Source organism: Ipomoea nil, unplaced genomic scaffold (assembly GCF_001879475.1).
Source record: "Ipomoea nil cultivar Tokyo-kokei standard unplaced genomic scaffold, Asagao_1.1 scaffold0298, whole genome shotgun sequence".
NCBI lineage: Eukaryota > Viridiplantae > Streptophyta > Magnoliopsida > Solanales > Convolvulaceae > Ipomoea > Ipomoea nil.
This window is the reverse complement of record NW_017616726.1, coordinates 644436-665374: the sequence shown is the minus strand read 5'-3', so window position 1 is coordinate 665374 and position 20939 is coordinate 644436. Positions and strand designations below refer to the sequence as shown.

General features: G+C 37.7%; 1 long non-coding RNA gene across 2 annotated transcripts in view; it reads right to left on the bottom strand.

Annotated features, from left to right (window-relative positions):
- LOC109157020 overlaps window positions 1-20491 on the bottom strand; it is a 95269-nt gene extending 74778 nt beyond the window's left edge. The window contains exons 1-3 of one of the 2 annotated variants that reach the window (XR_002050153.1): window positions 20367-20491; window positions 19701-19772; window positions 19347-19396 (exon numbers count right to left, since the gene is read on the bottom strand). This is a non-coding gene — a long non-coding RNA (uncharacterized LOC109157020). Of the gene's footprint in view, window positions 1-19346; window positions 19397-19700; window positions 19773-20366 lie in introns of those variants that run through there. The other variant, XR_002050154.1, reaches the window with a different exon arrangement.
- Between the last annotated feature and the right edge of the window lie 448 nt (window positions 20492-20939).

The following is a 20939-nucleotide window of genomic DNA, read 5'->3' as shown; positions in this document are numbered from 1 at the left end:
TCAAGATTCATCTATCTGAACCAACATCATGAGTCTTTGCTTGCTTTATGTCTCTCAACATTGATTTTTGACCCTTTTTAAATCTTAATGGCCTAGGATCAATTTGATGAGACGAAAGACTCCAATAAATGCTAAAGAATCCAACTCGTGATAGTTCACCATAAACTTCATGCCATTGTTATAATAAAAACTATTAATGTTGTTACAACATTTCCAGAAATATGTTGCACAACTTGTAGTTCAACAATTTGAACTATTGATTTTATAATAACAAGGCAAGGTGTCTTATCCTTGAAGTGGAGTGATACGTTGTGTATCAGTTTGCACACTACTTCGAGCGAGTGCAGACTCCAAGAATGAAGAAAATGAGAATAGTGCAGGAAGAAAGATGAGAAAAGAAATAACAGAAGGTGGTAGAAGAGATCATTCTTATTCTGCTCATTGCTTTAGCCGGTAATGGCTTTTATACAATATTCTACCAAAGACTACTACATAAAATAAGGAAAAGATATGCATAAATACGGTAAACCAATATTCTGTAATTTTAGGAATGATTCTAATGCCTTTCTTATTTGTAAACAAAATTATTGTCCTTCCATTCATGACTCTGTTTCTTGACCCGGGTGGAACGTCGTAACCCATTTGTCATTAACTCATCCCGTGGCATATCCGTTGGTGTATCACTCCCCACTCCTTCAGAAGGCACCTTGTCCGCAAGGTGAATGGTTGGAAACTGTTGACGAATGCTGTCTAAATCTTCCCAAGTGGCATCTTCCAACAACCCATCACTCTAGTGAATCAAGCCTTGTTCTACTCTCTTGCCATTTACTAGCACCTGGCGAGTTTCGAGAAGTGCTATAGGAATGGACACTCGGTGGTTGTCAGTGGCATCCGCAGGCAGCGAACTAGGCGTATCACTCTCATTCCCCCGAAATGGCTTCAAGGTTGAAACGTGAAAGACTGGGTGAATACGAGAGCTTGGGGGCAAATCAAGGCGATATGCTACTGCACCAATGCGCTCTAGAACTGTAAAAGGACCAAAAATTTTTTTTGGCAAGCTTGTTAAAGGATCTGTTTGCCAGTGTGGACTGTCAATAAGGTTACAATTTGACCAACACCGATCACCCACTGCTAGCTCTAGTTCGCGGTGTTTTCGATTGGCTTTTTGCTCCATGCGGTGCTGCGCTCTCTGTAAGTTTTCCTTTAAATTGTGAAGGAGTTCATCCCGACGTAAGAGGATGGAATCCACAGAGTCAATTGTTGTTGAGTGCTTCACATAAGGAGGAATAGTGGGGGGGTAGGCGACCATACAAAGCTTGAAATGGCGTCATTTGTATGCTGCTATGAAAATTAGTATTGTAACTAAACTCAGCCCAACACAAATACTCATGCCATGACTTGGGGTGATCTTGGGCAAAAGCACGCAAATACTGCTCTATGCCGCGATTAACAACCTCGGATTGGCCATCGGTCTATGGATGATAAGCGCTACTATGCTTCAAAGTTGTTCCACTCAATTCAAATAACTTCTGCCAAAATTTACTCATGAACACCTTGCCTCTGTCAGAGATAATAGAACTAGGGAACACATGTAACTTAACAACCATTGTTGTAAACAATTCAGCAATCTTAGATGCATTAAAAGCTCCCGGCAGTGCACCAAAATGAGCGTACTTCGTTAAACGATCCACTACCACCATTACTACCGAAAATCCATGAGATAATGGCAAGGCTACAATGAAGTCCATTGTAATGTCATCCCATACTTGGGACGGTATAGGTAGGGGTTGGATGAGACCGGCTGGTGGTTGAGTTGACGATTTAATTTCCTGGCAAGTTAAACACTCAGACACAAACTTTTCAACATCCTTTCTCATTCCCTGCCAATAAAAACTAGTGGCAAGCCGAATCAATGTTCTTTTAACCCCTGCATGTCCGGCCATTGGAGTGGAGTGAAATTCCTTTAATAACGGCTCACGAAGTGCAGACTCTTTGGCAATGTAAAAACAATTTTTGTACAGTAAGAGTCCATCATGCATAGAAAAATGCAGAGATAATTTCCCATTATCCAACTTCAGGGGTAGAGCCACGAGTTCTGCCAACACACTATTTTCACTGCGTAAAATAGCCAAAAAATCAGAAGTGAGATAAGATGCAATCATTGACATCATCGATGGAGCGTTGTCACCTGAAGTAGCTTCATGTATTCGTGATAAAGCGTCAGCAGCCCGATTGGAACTACCAGGCTTGAATTCAATGCAAAAATGGTATCCCAACAATTTCCTGACATATATTTGTTGCTCTGGTGTTTGAACTACTTACTGTAAGAATTCTTTAATACTGCGATGATCTGTACGGATGATAAAGAATCGGCCAAGTAAGTACTGTTGCTATTTTTGCACTGCCTCTACAATTGCATAGAGCTCTTTATGATCTGTAAAAGCTGCACACATGCAGGTACCTAGCTTCTTACTAAAAAAATGCGATGGGATGATCTTCTTGCATTAAAACATCCCCTACCCCTGCATTAGTTGCATCTGTCTCGATGATAAAAGGTAACTCAAAATTTGGTAAACACATAACCGGAGCTTGAGACATGGCATGTTTAAGAGCTTGGAAGGCTGACTCAACTGCCTGGGACCAATAAAATGCATCTTTTTTGAGAAGTTCAGTTAATGGAATTGTAATGGTCGCATATCCCCGTACAAACCGTCTATAATATCCTGTAAGGCCCAAAAACCCACGGAGTTGCTTCAAATTTGTGATTGCCGGCCAACTAAGCATAACTTCAACTTTCTTTGGGTCTGCATGAACTCCCTTGGCATCAACAGTGTGACCTAAATATTCAATGAATGACTGGCAAAAATGACACTTTGAGAGTTTCACAAAAAATTGATTAGATTGCAGGCATTCCAGAAGAAGTTGTAGATGAGTAACATGGTTGGACAAGGAAGCACTATAGATCAAAATGTCATCAAAGAATACTACTACGAACTTACGCAAGTACGGTGCCAACATTTGGTTCATGGTTGCCTGGAATGTGAACGGGGCATTTGACATGCCGAATGGCATAACCAGGAACTCATAGTGACCTTCATGAGTTCGGAAGGCAGTCTTGTAAACATCTCTATCAGAAACACGTATCTGATGATAACCTGCACGCAAGTCCAACTTAGAGAAAACCTTAGCTCCCACCAATTCATCAAACAATTCATCAATAGTTGGAATTGGAAAGTGGTCCCGAACTGTCACTGCATTCAGAGCTCTATAATCAACACAAAATCTGTATGTTCCATCCTTCTTCCAGACCAACAACACTGGAGAAGAAAAAGGACTCTGGCTTGGTCGTATAATGCCTTGATCCAACATTTCTGTCACTAGTTTTTCAATTTCAGCCTTCTGAAAATGAGGATATCGGTATGGACGGACATTAACAGGTTTGGTACTTGGGAACAAATGAATTTGGTGCTCAAGTGACCGTCGAGGGGGTAATCCCGATGGCGTGGAGAACACTGAAGAGTACTGTTGTAGAACACTTAAAATATCTGTAGGCACGGAATAATGAAATTCCAATTCAAAGGGTTCTTGATTATCAGATTCCTGCAATAGGTACAGTTCGTACATAGTATGGGCCATTAGAGGAGACCATAGCCTGCAGCTGATTATAAGAAATCCGGGTAGGATGTAATTCATTATCACCCTTTAATGTCACTGTAACTCCATTCCAGCAGAACTCCATAGATGGTATAGAGAAATCTTGAGCCACAACACCCAAGCTTTGTAGCCATTGAACGCCTAAAACAATATCAGGTCCTTGAATGGGTAGTACATATAGATCCACTGAGAATTGAGACCCTTACATGACTAGCCCAACTTTTTGGCACTTGCAATCACATACCAAAAAAGTCATCATTCCCTACGAAAACTCGAAACGCCGGTGTTGGCATTATCGGCAACCGCAGCTACTCCGCTATCTTGGGGTGGATTAAATTACGGGTACTCCCACTATCAATAAGGATATGCATATTTTTGGAATTAACCATTCCCCATAGCCACAAAGACCGCGAACTACCAGAGGACCTGCTAGAGAATTTAAACTAGAAATGTCACCTGTGATCAAAGTATTATCCAACCCAGGCTCGATATGATCGTCTGGTGTCTCATCTATGGTATCATCCGCAGCTACCAGCAACATCAAGGATTTGTTTGGGCAGTTGTGTGATTGAGACCATTTTTGGTCACAATAATAACACAGGCCTTTTGCTCTCCTTTCCCTCATTTCAGCTGAAATTTAGCCCACAGGCAAAAACTACACAAGAACATATATAATTGAACATTGAAATAATTTGATGGTGAGTTGAAATTGCGGTGTCCCTTATTTAGGGAAGGTCACTTGCTTATACTCATAAAAGTGACCTCGTCCTCGGCCGAACTTTTGAGGGTTTCCTTCCCTTCTCTCTTTTACTTCTTTCTTTTCTATATAGAATAGAAGTAAAGATTTTCAAAAATGTTCAAAATCTTAATTGATTGTCATACAATTTTCAATCATAAAAAAAAAAAAAAAAAAAAAAAAAAAAAAAAAAAAAAACAAAAAAACAAAAACTAAGGGTTTCAATTATTTTTTTCTGTGATAAGAAATTAATTTTTTCTATAACTTATATTAAAAAAAAAAAAGTAAGTAATTGAATTTACATGAAAAATACATTTTGACTATTAATGAAAAATGCATGATTAACATAATTGGTTACCTTGCTTACATGGCACTAAATTAATTTTTTTTTTTTAAATACTCATGATTTGATCATCCATTTGGAATGGTAACCGGGATGCCACCACATTATATGGTAGTTAGCTAAATTAGAAATTATCATTAGTACTCATCAAATGATAGAAAATTTCAAAATTTTATTAGCTCCAAAACGAATGCCCAAGTGAATAGCATAATTCTTGTATTTAAAGATAACGAGCTTAATAAATACACACTCAATAAATAGTGATGTCATGTTTCTCTCTATTAACCCTAAAAGGCTAAAAATTCAAAATTCTTACTTCAACCCTACAGTTACTATGCGTTAAGTTAATGAAAATTGAAATTGAAATAATGATTTAAAACTGTGGGGTAGGTATGTGAGTGGAAAATTATATTTGACAAGAGAACCGGGAGAGAGAAATGGGTGGGCCAGTATGGGTAGAAATTCTTCTCAATTTTTAACCTTAAAAGAACCCAACACCATCAACCTCAACTTTTACAAGCTTTAATTTATACGTTTTTCCATTTAAGAAAACTCACTTTGGCTATGGGTACAAATTCTTCTCAAATTTTAACCTTAAAAGAACCCAACATCATCAACCTCAACTTTTACAAGCTAGCTTTATACGCTTTTCCATTTAAGAAAACTCACTTTGAGTATGTTTGATTTATGAGTTTACACATTATGAATGGAAATTAAAATCATAGTTAATGTTTGGTGGTTTCAAAAAAAAAAAAAAAGTTAATGTTTGGTAGATAACTTTTTAAAACACAAATATAAAATTTTATTATGTACTTCTTTAATTAAAAATCTCATTTCCTAATTAAAAAATGTATCATTACATTTTATTGATGAGTAGTAGAAAATAAGAGTACATTTATTATTATTATTTTTTCTTGATGGGATTGGTTGTATGACGAGAGAGAAATCAGAGAATGGCATAGAATCTATGATAGAAAATGGTAAGGTCCACAGTCTCATACTACTTACTACAATTTCCGACCACCTGAAAGTGTTCTTAAATCAAGTCGAAAGTCTTGTTCCGATCACTTTTGGTATTCGAAAAAACCTTTGTTGCTATTTCCGAGCACTTTTTGCTTTCGACTTGATTTAAGATTACTTTCAGGTGGTCGTAAATTTTATAATTTTCAGTAGTGAATTCTCGACGCGTCGAGCCTTCGATTTCAGCCCAGACATCGCTACTGGAATTTCTCGACGCGTCGAATCACCGTTGACTTCCTTCCTACTTCATTTTGACTCCGCTTTTGCTTGGACAGCCTTCCTTGCTTTTGCATTAGTCCTGAAATGACTTAAGAACACTACCAAACACCGTAAAACATTCAAAGCAAGTGTAAAACCATATTTTAATGAGAAAGCAAGGGAAAAGGCATTGGACATGCCAATCCATTGAATTTAAGCTTCCAAAATGAACCAAATAACCAATAAAAATAGTGTAATTGAGATTACATTACATGTAAAGTAGGAAACCTAATTGATCACCATAAGAGGTTAGGAAGGCTCCCATAGCGACGAAGGGGGGGGTGCTGTATAATCAGGCTGGAGTGACAACATTACAGTTAAAGAAAGTCAAGAAAAAAAATTAAAATAAATAAAAGAATAAGAAAATAAGATTTAAACATGAATTCACTTCGATCAGCTTAAAACCATAAACTCATATTGTTTGGGCTTCATGTAATTAATAGAATGTGTTAACAATAATCTCCATTAGATTTACAATGATACATTTAGATTTAGAGTACATCCTATAATTAAGATCTACTTAGGACATTTCGTAGTCTAACAAATAAAAAAAATGCTTAATTACCTGGTGACAAATCTCACACACAGTATCACCTTTCTGATTGCACCAGCTTTGGACACATCCCCTATGTGCGTACTGAAACTGTCCAAAACAAATTAATATGATTGAGCTCTAAATAAATTTGAGTTGCACTTATGTAAGTAAAATTAAAAACAATAGATTATATATGAGAAGTTGGGCGAGGGAATTAAAATAAGCTAGCTAGCTTAGCAATTAGTTCCACGTACAAATCTACCTACCTTTAAGGTACCCCGGCAAGAGCACGGAACCTCCATATTTGAATCCAAATCTTCACCATGGCATATCCTGCACTGTACTCTCATCGTTGAAGAAGACATATCGATCTGCACTACTCTTCCTTAATTAGCTTGTCAAAGAATAATCTTATCCATCTTTAAAATCACTTATCCAAAAGCTATAGTTAGTCACACATTTTTGAGAGTCAGACTTGACCCTTACTGGCCTCCGCCCAACAAATTCCATAACAAACAAAAATTCAACAAAGAATGAGAATGTATGTATTAGAATATATATACACAGAAGAAAAGGAAACAAATACTTACAACAACTCCGTGCTCTTCTTGAGAGAAATGGCTAGCTGTTGTTTGGGATTGAACGAAGCAAAAGGATGAAGATCACTTCTATTTATACTACGAGCATATTTCATGAATAAATACAGATTATATATATATATATTATTGTTGGTTACGTTCATGTACGTCACAGTATATATGCTAAGCAATTGACCACTCCGGCCCCTTTAAATGTGTGTCCAAAATGATTACATTACAATAACTTAATATTCCATCTGTTACATTTGATCTGTTGTAATATTTATTATTTACTGATCAAACCAACAATTTCATTTTACTTATTTTTGTTTAGTTTTTTTTTCGTGTTTAATAATACTTTTAATACCTTTCAAAAAATAATATTTTTAATATTATTTTTAAATATATAAATTTTATACATTAATGATAACCTTAATATTATAAAAAATTAAATTATGAATAACTTTAATCGTCTATACTGAACTAGATATAAACAATAGGAAAGTATAATAATGCTTAGTGCTTGATACTCCATTTTTACAAAAATATTGTATATATTTAAGCCATAAGCTATAAAATAAGCTTTACAAAGTAGAGCCTTAATGCATTTATTTAATCATACATTTCTCTCTTTTTTTTTCTCATAATAAATATTATGTAAATTGTTTTTTCATATTAAAAGAAATAAATGAAAGAAAGGCAATTTATTTTAGAACATATAGTTTTAATTTTTTGTTATGAGACTAATCGTTAAAGAGCAATTATTGCTGTTTGGACCCGATCCACACAATAATTTATCGCAATAGAGCAAAACAATTATATAATCAGCCCTCATGACTTTAAGAAGTTTGATCATGAATTCCTTAGATTTACTAATAAAAAAATTTTAAACAATATCTAGTATTTGGTGTCAAAGATTAACAAAATTTATATTCAAAATTATTAAACTTCCTTAATAAAAGATAAAAAAATCACGCGTTGATTGTGTTAATTATTTTCATTTGGAATGTAGTTCCTCCGACTCTTAAGTAAACAAAATTGGTTTTATAATTTTCAGTGAAGTTGCCAATTTTGTCCATCAATTCTATTAGATTGAAGGACAAAATTGACAACTTCAACAAATATTGAAGGATCACATTTGCTTACTTAAAAATTAAGAAATTACAGTTCCAGATAAGAAATAATTTAACGATTAAAAATGTGAATATCTCATAAAGAAAATTTCTTTAATTACATTTATTATACTCTTTTATTTTCTCACAAGTGATAGCTATAACTATGTGTATTTATATATTGCTGTCTGTATTTTACTCAAATAGGAAATTATTATATTTAATAATACCATAAAAACTGTCAAAAATCATACTGTTTTTTGTGAAACTGTATTATGTGAGGCTTCGTCCATACTAGGGTTTCCTAGGGTTTTGCATTGATAACATCTTTCCAGCCACAGCCGGCGTACGACTAGCGAAGGAAGAACACTCTGATGGCGACGGTGCAGCCAGACCCGGATCAGCGAACGAAAACGAGGGAGGACGATGTTGCTGTGGTCACCGAGCAGTGGGCACAATGGTCGCTGGAGGAGGAAGAGGCGGCTTTTGCGCCGGTCGGGGACAACGTAGGGCAGGCCGATGGGGATATGGAGGAGACGTGGAAAGTTGTAGGAAGATTCCTGACTCAGAGGATGGTGAAGTTAGAGTTTATGCGTCAGGTTTTAGCTTCCGTATGGCAACCGGTCAGAGGGGTTCAGGTTACGGAGATCCAGAGGGGTGTGTTCTTGTTCGTTTTCTTTCATAGAACGGACGTGGATTATGTCTTGGATGGAGGACCCTGGGCTTTTGAGAATAATGCCTTGGTTTGCAGGGAGGTACCGCCGAATACTCTCCCCGGGGAGGTCCCGTTGAACACAATTGATATGTGGGTGCAGTTACACGATATACCATTGGGATATACATCTCAATCGGTGTTAGAGCAGGCTGGAAATTTCATTGGTACCTTTGTGAAACATGATGATCGGTTTGAAGGGGCCCCGTGGTTGACTTTCCACCGAATTAGGGTTTCTATTCCGGTGGATAAACCATTACGACGACGAATGAAGCTACTGAAAAGGGATAAGACGACGGCTTGGGTAACGTTTCGCTATGAACGGTTACACAGGTTTTGTTTTTACTGCGGATTAATGGGACATCTATATAATTTTTGCATTAGGGCGCGGGATTCTGGCATACCATTGGAGCGGTACTCGTATGGTCCGGATATGCGAGCTGGTGGATCCCGGAGCGCTCCTAGAGCGGTTGGGGATAGCTGGCTTGTGCCGGTTGGCGGGAGACCACGACCAATAGAGGTGGGTAGCGGAGTGACCGGGGCGGTAGTGGTACGGCCCAGTGGCGCCGTACCTGTACGGGGTGGATTGGAGGCCGAAGAGCAGGTGGAAGCCACCGGGAAAAGGCGCAGGCAGGCTGAGGGAGGCCGACGGGGTACGGAGTTTGAGGGAGAGGATGTTATTATGCAAGAGGGTTCAAAAAACTTGTCCATGGCGGGAGCTGCTACACAGCCCCGCCCGTCCCAATGAGTACGTTAAGCTGGAACTGTTGTGGCTTGGGCAATCCACAAACAGTTCGACAGATTGTGGACCTGGGGTCCCGTAAGAAGCCAAATTTTGTGTTCTTAATAGAAACCAAGGTGGCACGGATACATGCAGAGCGGATTCGTGTTAGTCTTGGATACGAGGGGTTATTTTATGTTGACAATGATAGGATGAGTGGTGGTATGGCTCTTTTGTGGAAAAAGAATAATACGGTACAGTTGTTGAGTTATTCTAAGAACCATGTGGATGTGGAGGTACAGATTGATGGGAAGCAATGGCGGATGACATGTTTTTATGGCTTTCCAAAGTGGAACGAGAAGAGGGACTCATGGGATTTGTTGCACACGTTGAAGGGTAGGTCCGCGTTGCCGTGGGTGGTGGTGGGGGATTTTAATAATCTCTTGTTCCAGCATGAGAAGAGAGGTGGTAACCCGTATCCTAATAGTCTCCTACGCGGTTTTGGGGAGGCTGTTGATGAATGTGAGTTGGCCCAAATGCCTATGAGGGGGCATCAATTCACATGGGAGAAAGGCAAGGGCACGCAGAATTGGATTGAGGAAAGACTTGACAAGGTGTTGACCACAACGAGTTGGAATGATATTAATCGTAATGCATGGCTGGAGAATATTCGAACTAGAGCATCGGATCACTCGATTCTTTTCCTCAACATTAATGCACCATGCATACCGAGGGGAGGAAACCCGAGGGGTTTTTAGTTCGAGATGGCCTGGCTCTTAGAAGAAGGCTGTAAAGAGGTTGTGGAGACTGCCTGGTAGGATGGGAAGATTGAAGGGCTGCTTGGGTGCCAACGATATTGTGGAGAGAAACTCACGCGATGGGGTGGTGAACGTTTTCATAAGTTTGGAAAACGTATTGGCCAGCTGCGACGACGGCAGGAATCTATCCGCAATTGGAGGTACCACGCGGCACTAGCCGAATTCCGGCAGATTGATGAGCAGCTGAATCTGCTGGAAGCCCAGGAGGATGTATTTTGGAGACAACAGGCAAAGCAAGATTGGCTACGGGGAGCAGATGCCAACACAAAATTCTACCACAGGTATGCTTCTGCCCGTAGGAAAAAGAATTTAATTATGTGTATTAAGGATAATGATGATTTGTGGGTTGAGGGGGATAAGATGAAAGGTGATAGTGGATTACTATACAAATATTTTTACCTCGAATAATTCCAGTTGCTCAGATCCGTTGTTTGAGGATTTTAGTCCCCGAGTTACTCAAGAGCATGCTTTGTTGATACGGCCCTATGGGGCGGATGAAGTAAAGTAGGCAGTGTATTCCATGTTCCCAGATAAGGTACCGGGACCGGATGGTATGAATCCGGGATTTTACCAGCACTTTTAGAGTGTAGTGGGGGATGATGTAACTCGTTTTATAACAGGTGCGTTGAATTCATGTGCCCTCCCGGAGGGATTGAATGATACAAATATAGTGCTAATCCCTAAGAAAACACTACCTGAGACAGTTGCAGATATGAGGCCAATTGCGTTAAGCAATGTTGTTTACAGGATAATGGCGAAGATGATTGCCAATAGAATGAAGCCACTGATGGGAGGAATAATCTCAGAGTCCCAGAGTGCTTTCATTCCGGGCCGTTTGATTACAGATAATATATTGGTTGCTGCGGAAGTGGGACACTATTTGCATAGGAAACAGTGTGGCCGTGCGGGGTGGAGTGCGTTAAAACTGGACATGTCAAAAGCTTATGACAGAATGGAATGGCCTTTCCTGAAGAAGATGATGACTGTTATGGGCTTTGATGAGCACTGGATCCGCCTTATTATGTTGTGTGTTACCACAGTAAGATATTCGATTATGATAAATGGGGAGGTGGGTGGAAGTGTGACCCCGACTCGTGGACTGAGACAGGGAGATCCTCTTTCTCCTTATTTATTTATTATTTGTGCGGAGGGACTTTCAATGTTATTACAGAGAGCACAGATGGATGGGGCTATACATGGATGTAGGGTGGCTAGAGGGGCACCACTGCTCTCACACTTATTTTTTGCAGATGACAGTCTGTTGTTTTTCAAAGCAAATATTCAGGAAGCAGCTGTTGTTAAGCAATGCCTGATTAGATATGACAAATTGTCTGGCCAAACGGTGAACTATAATAAATCAAATATTTGCTTTAGTAGAAATACCCAGATGGCACAGAAGCAGCAGGTGGCGTGGCGTTTGGGTGTGGAACTGGCATCCAATTTTGGAAAATATCTGGGGCTTCCTTCCTTTATAGGAAGAAATAAAAGGGCTGTTTTTGCATATATTGAGGATAAAATCAGGCAACGAATTGGATCATGGAACAAAAAGTTACTCTCACAGGCTGGGAAGGAAGTACTCTTAAAAAGTGTGGCTCAGTCTATGCCTACATTTTCTATGAGTGTTTTTTTGTTACCTGAATCAGTGTGTTTGTCTATACAACGTACTATGAATAAATATTGGTGGGGACAGGTGCAGATCGTGGAATACATTGGAAGGCTTGGGATAAATTATGCATCCTTAAGAAATATGGAGGATTAGGTTTTAAGGACCTTCGTGCTTTTAATCTGGCCATGCTAGGGAAACAGGCATGGAGATTTCTTACAGAACCTACCACTTTGGTAGCAAGGATCTATAAAGCTCGATATTATCCAACGACTACTTTTGTTGATGCTACTATAGGAAGTAGTCCGAGCCAGTACTGGCGGAGTATTATGGCCACTCATGATCTAGTCTGTGCCGGGGTGCGCAGAAGGATTGGAAACGGTAGGGATACATTGATATGGGGACATCCTTGGTTGTCTGATGATCCTAGTCCTTTGGTTCAAACACACATGCCTGAAGAGTTAAGACAAGCACTAGTGAGTGGCCTCGTAGATCAAGATACGGGTACCTGGGATCCACATATTCTCAATGAGTTATTTATTCCTGAGGATGTGAACCGAATCTCAAGAATACCAATAAGCCCAGATTATGATGACACTTGGTATTGGAAGGGTGACACACAAGGAATATACACGGTTAAGAATGCCTATAGGTGTATTATGGGGGACTACTCTGATGACCCAGGTGCTTTTGATAAATGGGTTACATTATGGAAGTTAAGAGTGCCACCTAAATGGAAAACCTTTTTATGGAGAGCTGTGTCTGGCATACTACCCACCACTGATAATTTAATTGTTAAACGAGTGGAGGTGGATCCTATATGTCCCATGTGTGGCAATACACAAGAAAATATTATGCATGCGCTGATTTTATGTGATTATTCTAAAATGGTTTCGAATATTTCGGGATTACCTGTTACGAATATTCAAACTAATTTTTTCCAATCATGGTTCATAGGCATGATGGACTCGTTGTTAGAGGGGCAAGTACGCCTGGCAGTTGGGATCCTCTACTACTTATGGCTAGCAAAGAATTCGGCGTTATGGGAGAGAGCCTTGCCACGGCCTACGGCTACAGTGAAGAAGGCGGTGCTGACCGAGGAGGCCTTCACTAGGCTGAGACGAGTGGCGGCACAGCCGAATGCTACGGTGATGCCGGAAGCCGAACCGTATGGGCTCAAGTGCTATTTCGATGCAGGCTACAGACAACACACGGGGGAAGCAACGTACGGAGTTGTGTTACTCAATCACGAGGGTGTTTTTATGGCAGCCTCGGCGGGGACACTACCTGGTGCCTTTTCACCCATTATGGCAGAAGCCCTAGCATGCAAGGAAGCCCTATCGTGGCTTAAAGGGCGCGATATACAGAGGGTTGATCTACTCACTGATTGCATGGAGTTGAGTAACATGATAATATCAAGAAGTACCGGAATACGATCGTATGTTGGGGTCATTGCGGACCAGTGCAGGACAACTATGTCATTATTTAATTACTGTCATTTACATTATATTTCCAGAACTGCTAATATGCATGCTCATACACTAGCTTCGTTAGCGTTCGATCAGGAACATCCTATGTACTGGGATGTAATCCCACCTGACTCTATTACTATGTTCGTTCATTAATATACCAAAATATTTGGCTTTCAAAAAAAGTATTATGTGAGGCTTCGAAAATGGTAAAATAGCATAAAAACTTTATAAAAGGCTTCAGGCCCCCAAGACCAATTGTAGCCTCATATACATACTCAAGCCTAGGCTTAGGCCTTAAGTTTTCATAGCAGACTCAGACCTAATTTTATAAAGTCCCGCTCAGCTTGGCCAATTTTCATCAATTGGCTTAGATTTCAATTTGATGATACCAATTAAACATATTTTAAAAGTTAGGTCCCAAAATTCTTTTATTTTTCTAGACTAAGGCATTTTTTAATTGTAAATCTGAAAGGTTCACCTAGATGATGGACTTTACTTATTTTTGTATAGTTTTTTTTTTTTTTTTGTGTGTTCAATAATACTTTTAATATAGTTTTTAAATTTTATATATTAATGATCAACTTAATATTATAAAAAATTAAATTATGAATAACTTTAGTCGTCTAGACCGAACAAGATATATACAATAGGAAAGTACAATATAATGCTTAGTGCCGAATACTTCATCTTTACGAAAATATGTATATTTAAGCTATAAGCTTGAAAATAAACTTTATCAAACATGGCCTTAAATGTATTTATTTAATCATACATTTCTCATTTTTTTCTCATAATAAATATTGTGTAAGTTGTTTTTTTTAAATGAAATATATGAAAGAAGACAATTTATTTTAGAACATATAGTTTTAAATTTTTTTTTCTTTCAAAATCAACAGGTAATATAAACTTGAATATTGTTATGAAACTAATCGTTAATAGATCAATCATTATTGTGAGGATCGTGGTCCACACAACTGTGTGAACTACCGTCTACATAATAATTTATACTATATATAAAAATTAAATCATCAGTTTTAACTTCCCGCCGCCCAATACAGTCCTATACTATTGTAAAATAGTATAATACAATTCCTAATAGAATATATTATTTCATACTTTTCTATTCGTATTATAATTCTACATTAAAATTCCTATTCTAATATTATAAAATAGTGTAATACAATTTCTAATAGAATATATTGTTTCATACTTTCCCGTTCGTACTACAATTCTACATTAAAATTCCTATTCGTAATAGGATACAACAATATTAAAATTCATATTTCTATTCAGCAATATTATATTATTCTTTTTCCCGTTAAAAATTATATATTCTTCATTATTACTTTTATAATTCCCCGTTAATTCTCTGTTAAATTTACTAAATTACAAACTCCTATTAAAACTCAAGGCTGAATTATTAAGATTTAAATAAAATCACATATAAATATACTCAAACACTCTAAATCACCTATAAATATAGCCCAAAACTCAGTACTCCATCACCATGACTGAAATAGAAGATTGAGGAAGAGCAATTTGGAGCTTGGCTTTTCAATTTGGAGCATTCTATTCTATTAACTTTAGTTGCTATAGGTGAAGTAAGGATTACAAGTTCATTTTTGGTGATTATGCAGTTTATGTTTTTTTTTTTTTAATGTTGCAGTATAAAATGCTATATTCATGTTTTAGTTTCCTTTTATATTTATTTATTAACTGTTTTCTATTATAATTGTTCTCTTGAATTTCCACATATTGCAGAAAGTATTCCAGCTAGGCATTGGTGATCATCATTCTCAATTTTATTGGGTAATAACAGATTAATAGTTTCAATCTTTTTTAAAAATCTTATTTCAATCTGTAACTAATTTCTTTTATTATTAGGTTGATGTTGAGGAATGGTGCCGGATTGAAGAATAAAGTGATGACTTATAAGGGCTCAAGTATTGTGTAGCTTTTTCCTCTTTTATATGTATCACATTTTACAATATGTTTCAAGTATTCTGTAATATGCAAATATGTTTTTTTTTTAATGGATGTATTAAGATTGATTCTATTATTTTGAACAATAATATTTAGGGAATTGTGTTCTTCAATCTCCAGTACACTAAAAAATTTATTCTATCGGGCTCAAATAACTTAATAACTTAATGTATCAATAGATTGGCAATGGTGAAGTTGTGGGTAGTAGTTCAGTGGTACAGAGGCGCCTTCTGAATGAGTTCTCATCAACCCAAACATCAAAGAACAAAGTGTCTCTTAGCTAGTGTTAAGCTTGTAGGAAACTCATTGATTATAATTTGTGTGGTTGAAGTGTTTGTTCTGTATGTACAATGATGCATGTCCTTGTAATGAACCTCAACACCTGGGTTCGTCTCTACTATTTCGTAATTTTCGGCGAATATCGCAGCTTCTGAATCTCCAGCAAAGATCACCACTTCTTAATCTCCGGCGAAGATCCCTAATTCATCATCCGGAATCGGGGGAGCTGATGTGTTGAGTCCGATCGCCTCCAGTATCTCATCTCTCCAGCTGGACATCATAAACTCCATCTTAGCCATGATTCTCTCCACTAAATCTTTAGTAGCCTGAAATCGCGTATCAATTTTGACGCTTGCTTCAGTCATCTGAGCTTCTAATTTACTCAATTGAGCTTCCATGGTGAAGGGAGATAGGGCTCTGATACCAATTGTAATGAACCTTAGGTCAAAGTAGGGGAGAAAGGGAAGAGCAGAACAGTATTACAAGAGGGAGAAGAAGAAAACAGAATCTGGGGAAGGAAGAATGTCAAAGTAATAGCTTAGTCTCAGCTTTGTCTCTAAGGGCATTATCCCATAAATAAGATACACCTTTTGAAAGGAATGAAGCATGGACATTCTGTTAAATCTTCTAATTTTACTTGTGATGTATTTCACTTTGCCGAACACAAGAAATCAACATTTCCTGTCAGTACTTCCAGGGCTGTAAAATGTTTTGATTTAGTTCATATGGATGTTTGGGGCCCCTTTGCTATTGCTTCCTTAAAAGGAGAACACTACTTTCTAACCATTGTTGATGACCATAGTAGATTTACTTGGTTGCATCTAATGAGGAATAAATCAGAAGTCAAGTTGTTATTTCAGAACTTTTATCAGTATGTCCATACTCAATTTTCTGCAAGAATTAAGACTGTGAGAACAGACAATGGGAATGAGTTTCTCATGACTAATTTCTATAATGAAAAGGGAATTGTTCAAAAGTCATGTGTGTATACACCTCAGCAGAATGGTATTGCAGAAAGGAAACACCAACACCTCTTGAATGTAGCTAGAGCTCTTAGGTTCCAATCTGGTTTGCCTATGGAATTCTGGGGATCGGACATTGTGTCTTACATGCTTGCTATATTATTAACAGACTTCCTTCTCCCATTATGGATGGAAATACTCCTTTTGAAATACTATTTGGCAAGCAGGTGATGTATGATCAGTTCAAATCTTTTGGTTGTCTATGTTATGGTGCTACTATTGCACAAGGAAGAAACAAAATGCAGTCTGAAATTCAAGCACTTATTGAGAATAAGACTTGGATATTAACAGAACTCCCAAAAGGAAAGTCTCCAATTGGGTGTAGGTGGGTTTACAGGATCAAACACAAGGCAGATGGGTCTATAGAAAGGCACAAGACTAGGCTTGTTGCCAAGGGTTACACTCAACAGCTAGGGGTGGATTATGTTGAGACATTTTCACCTGTGGCTAGGATGACCACTATCAGGATTTTTCTAGCAGTGGCTATTGCAAGAGGATGGGATATTCAGCAATTAGACATCAATAATGCCTTCCTACATGGTGATCTAGAAGATCAGAGGAAGTTTATATGACTTTACCCCCAGGATTTCAAAGTGAGACTCCTAAACAAGTTTGCAGATTAATGAGATCTCTCTATGGCCTAAAACAGGCCAGCAGGCAATGGAATGCCAAACTGACAAAGGCATTACTTGACAATGGTTTCCAACAATCCACAACTGATCCCTCATTATTCACTAAGGCATCAGATAATTCATTCACTGCTTTATTAATCTATGTGGATGACATTCTTGTTGCAGGCACACATCCCAACCTGATTGATGAGTTAAAATACTTCTTAGACAAGGCTTTCAAGATTAAAGACCTTGGACATTTGAATTATTTCCTAGGGATAGAGGCTTTCAGATCCTTTGATGGTCTTAACCTATGCCAAAGAAAGTACACCTTGGACATCTTGGAAGAATATGGTTTTTTAGAGGCCAAGCCTGCACAAACCCCCATCACTGCAGGACAGAAACTCACAAGTACTAAAGGAACACAACTTGACAGTCCTGAGGTCTATAGAAGAATAATAGGAAAATTGTTGTATCTAACAAACACCAGGCCAGATATTACTTATGCTGTTCAGCAGCTAAGTCAGTTTGTTGATCAGCCTAGAGATATTCATCTTGTGGCAGCACACAGAGTGTTAAGATATCTAAAAGAGGCTCCTGGAAAAGGATTGTTTTATCCAGCCAAATCGCACCTCAAACTATATGGATTTTCAGACTCAGACTGGGCTACTTGTGCAGAAACAAGGAAATCCATTACTGGTTTTTGCATTTACTTAGGAGAATCATTGATTTCTTGGAAAATAAAGAAGCAGGCCACTGTTTCAAGATCATCTTCAGAGGCAGAATACATGTCTTTGGCTTCTTCTGTGTGTGAAATTCAGTGGCTCTTGTATTTGATGGCAGATTTGAAGGTGCAGCCTAACAGTCCAAGTGTCTTGTTTTGTGATAATCAGTATGCCATAGCTATTGGAGAGAATCATGTGTCTCATGAGCGTACTAAACACATTGAGATTGACTGCCATGTGGTCAAACAAAAGGTTAATGAAGGGGTTATCAAACTGCTTTCTATTCCATCCAGATGACAAACTGCAGATGACTTTACCAAAGCCTTACTAAAGCCAAGCTTTGACATTTTTCATTCTAAGCTGGGCCTTCAAGATATTCATGCTCCAGCTTACGGGGTTGTCAAAGTAATAGCTTAGTCTTAGCTTAGTCTCTAAGGGCATTTCTGTATTTTCAATCCTTTTCATCTTTCTGTTATTTCTGTTATATGCTTAGCAGATGGTGTACCAGCATATATAATGCTGCCTTCTATCTCCTTTGTGCGTACTTTTCATAATTCTTCTGCTCAATGAACAATTCTTCTCCTGCTCAGTTCCCTCCCTAGATTAGTCTATCATGCACTAAGTGTTCCATCGAAGAAGAAGAAATGCAGAGGGGAGACTAGGCGAGAGAGAGAATAAAGAGGGAAATGAGAGAAAAGAGATAATAGTTGATTAATTCCAAGCATAATCCTCCGGTAAAATCTATCCCCAACTTATACAAGGAAAATATCTAGTAACAACTAACAAATCAACAACAACTAACAGCCCAAGGGGTAAAACCACGTCATCCCGGTGTGTGTTCCGGTTGGCTTTGCTTTTTCTTTCATTCTGATGTCTTGGGGTGTTACACAATACAACTTTGATTACTTTCTACATACATAGTATCTGGTAATTTATTTACCGTCATTAATATTCAAGAATTAGATGAATCATTCCCATTCTGCTCTCTTAACCATGCTGCAAACGGACGAGATCTACTCACGTCTAACCTTGTAAGTACGTTACTTCTCCTGATATAATAAACACCAAATTAAATGCATAATGAATAGAATATAATACTATGTATATTAAAGAAGCTTGGCATGCTAAAGATGTAAAGTATGAAACCTAATTGATCACCTTAAGCTCCCACAGCAACGAACACGGGGAGGTGCTGTATAATCAGGCTTGAAAGGCTGCAGTGAAACAAACTAAAGCAAGTAAATAAATAAAAGAGAACAATTTAAACACCAATCCACTTCGAGTTAAAACTTTAAAACTGGTATTGTTTGGGTTTCAAGTAATAGAAAGTGTTAACAATTCCATAGATTTATAATGATACATTCGGACGGAAGATGTGAACAAAAGCAAAAAAGAGCTTAATTATAATGTGAATGGAAATTAATCTGAGTATAATACATGCTCAAAGTATTTTCTATAAGTTATAATAAGGCCTTAATCGAGACATCTCATTATCTAACAAAAACAGAACTTAATTACCTGGTGGCAAATCTCACACACAGTGTCACCTTTCTCATTGCACCACCTTTGCACACATACCCTATGTGCGTACTGAAACCGCCAAAAACAAATACAAGCTAATTAAGAATGATCAAATTCAAAATTTTCACACACACACACACACACACACACACACGCACACACGCACACACGCACACACGCACACACGCACACGCACACATGCGCACACACACACACACACACACACACACACACACACACACACACACACACACACACACACACATATATATATATATATATATATATATATATATAAATTGATTATTTATAAAGTAGTAGTCCAAAATCTTCTCCTATTTGAATACATTAAAACAGTAGACTATGGTAAGTTGGTGTGAAAAGCTATTTTAATTTTTATAGGGAATGTACAACTTTATTTCTTTATATCACCACACATTTCCAAGAGTTTGGGTGTCCGATTTGATATTTTATCAGCCTCTGTCCAATAATCCATGGCTAGTCACATGAATGTTGGAGTTGGCCCGTGGTGGCCTCAGCCCAACAGTTGGGGAAAATAAATTAAACACGTTCAAGAAAGGTTCATAGAGTACATGATATAGTCAGATGAAATTGAAAATTTTGAATTTTATTTAAAAAAAAAATGAAAAGAAGCCCACAAACCTTCAAGGTACCACGGCAAGAGCAAGGAGTCTCCATACTTGAATCCAAATCTTCATCATGGCATATCCTGCACTCTACCATCTTGCTTGAAGACATATCTGCAGTTTTCGATTCCTTGGAGAAAGCAGACCCAGTCAGGGGCCAATGAATGATCTTTAGAATGATTCAATGAAGAATAGGAATTTATTAGAATATACACAAAAGAACTGGAAACTAATTAAGGCTTACAAGGACTCCTTTCTCTTCTTCAGAGAAATCGCTGTTGTGGACCGAGTAAAAAGAATCCATCAGGTATATATATACACGGTTCATGTAGGTTACAGTTTGACCACCCCAGCCCCTTCAAATGTGTCCAAATTATTAAAATATACTCCGTAATAATTTCAATCCGTCACCTGTTACATGTAACATTATTTACTTAAAACTTAAGAAATTACATTTAAAGATAAAAAATAAAAGATTTGAAAATTAAAAATGAGACTATCCCATAAAGGAAATTCTTTGATTACATGTATTATTATACCTCTTTTAATTTCTCACAAGTGAATGAAGTGGTAGCTATAACTATGTGTA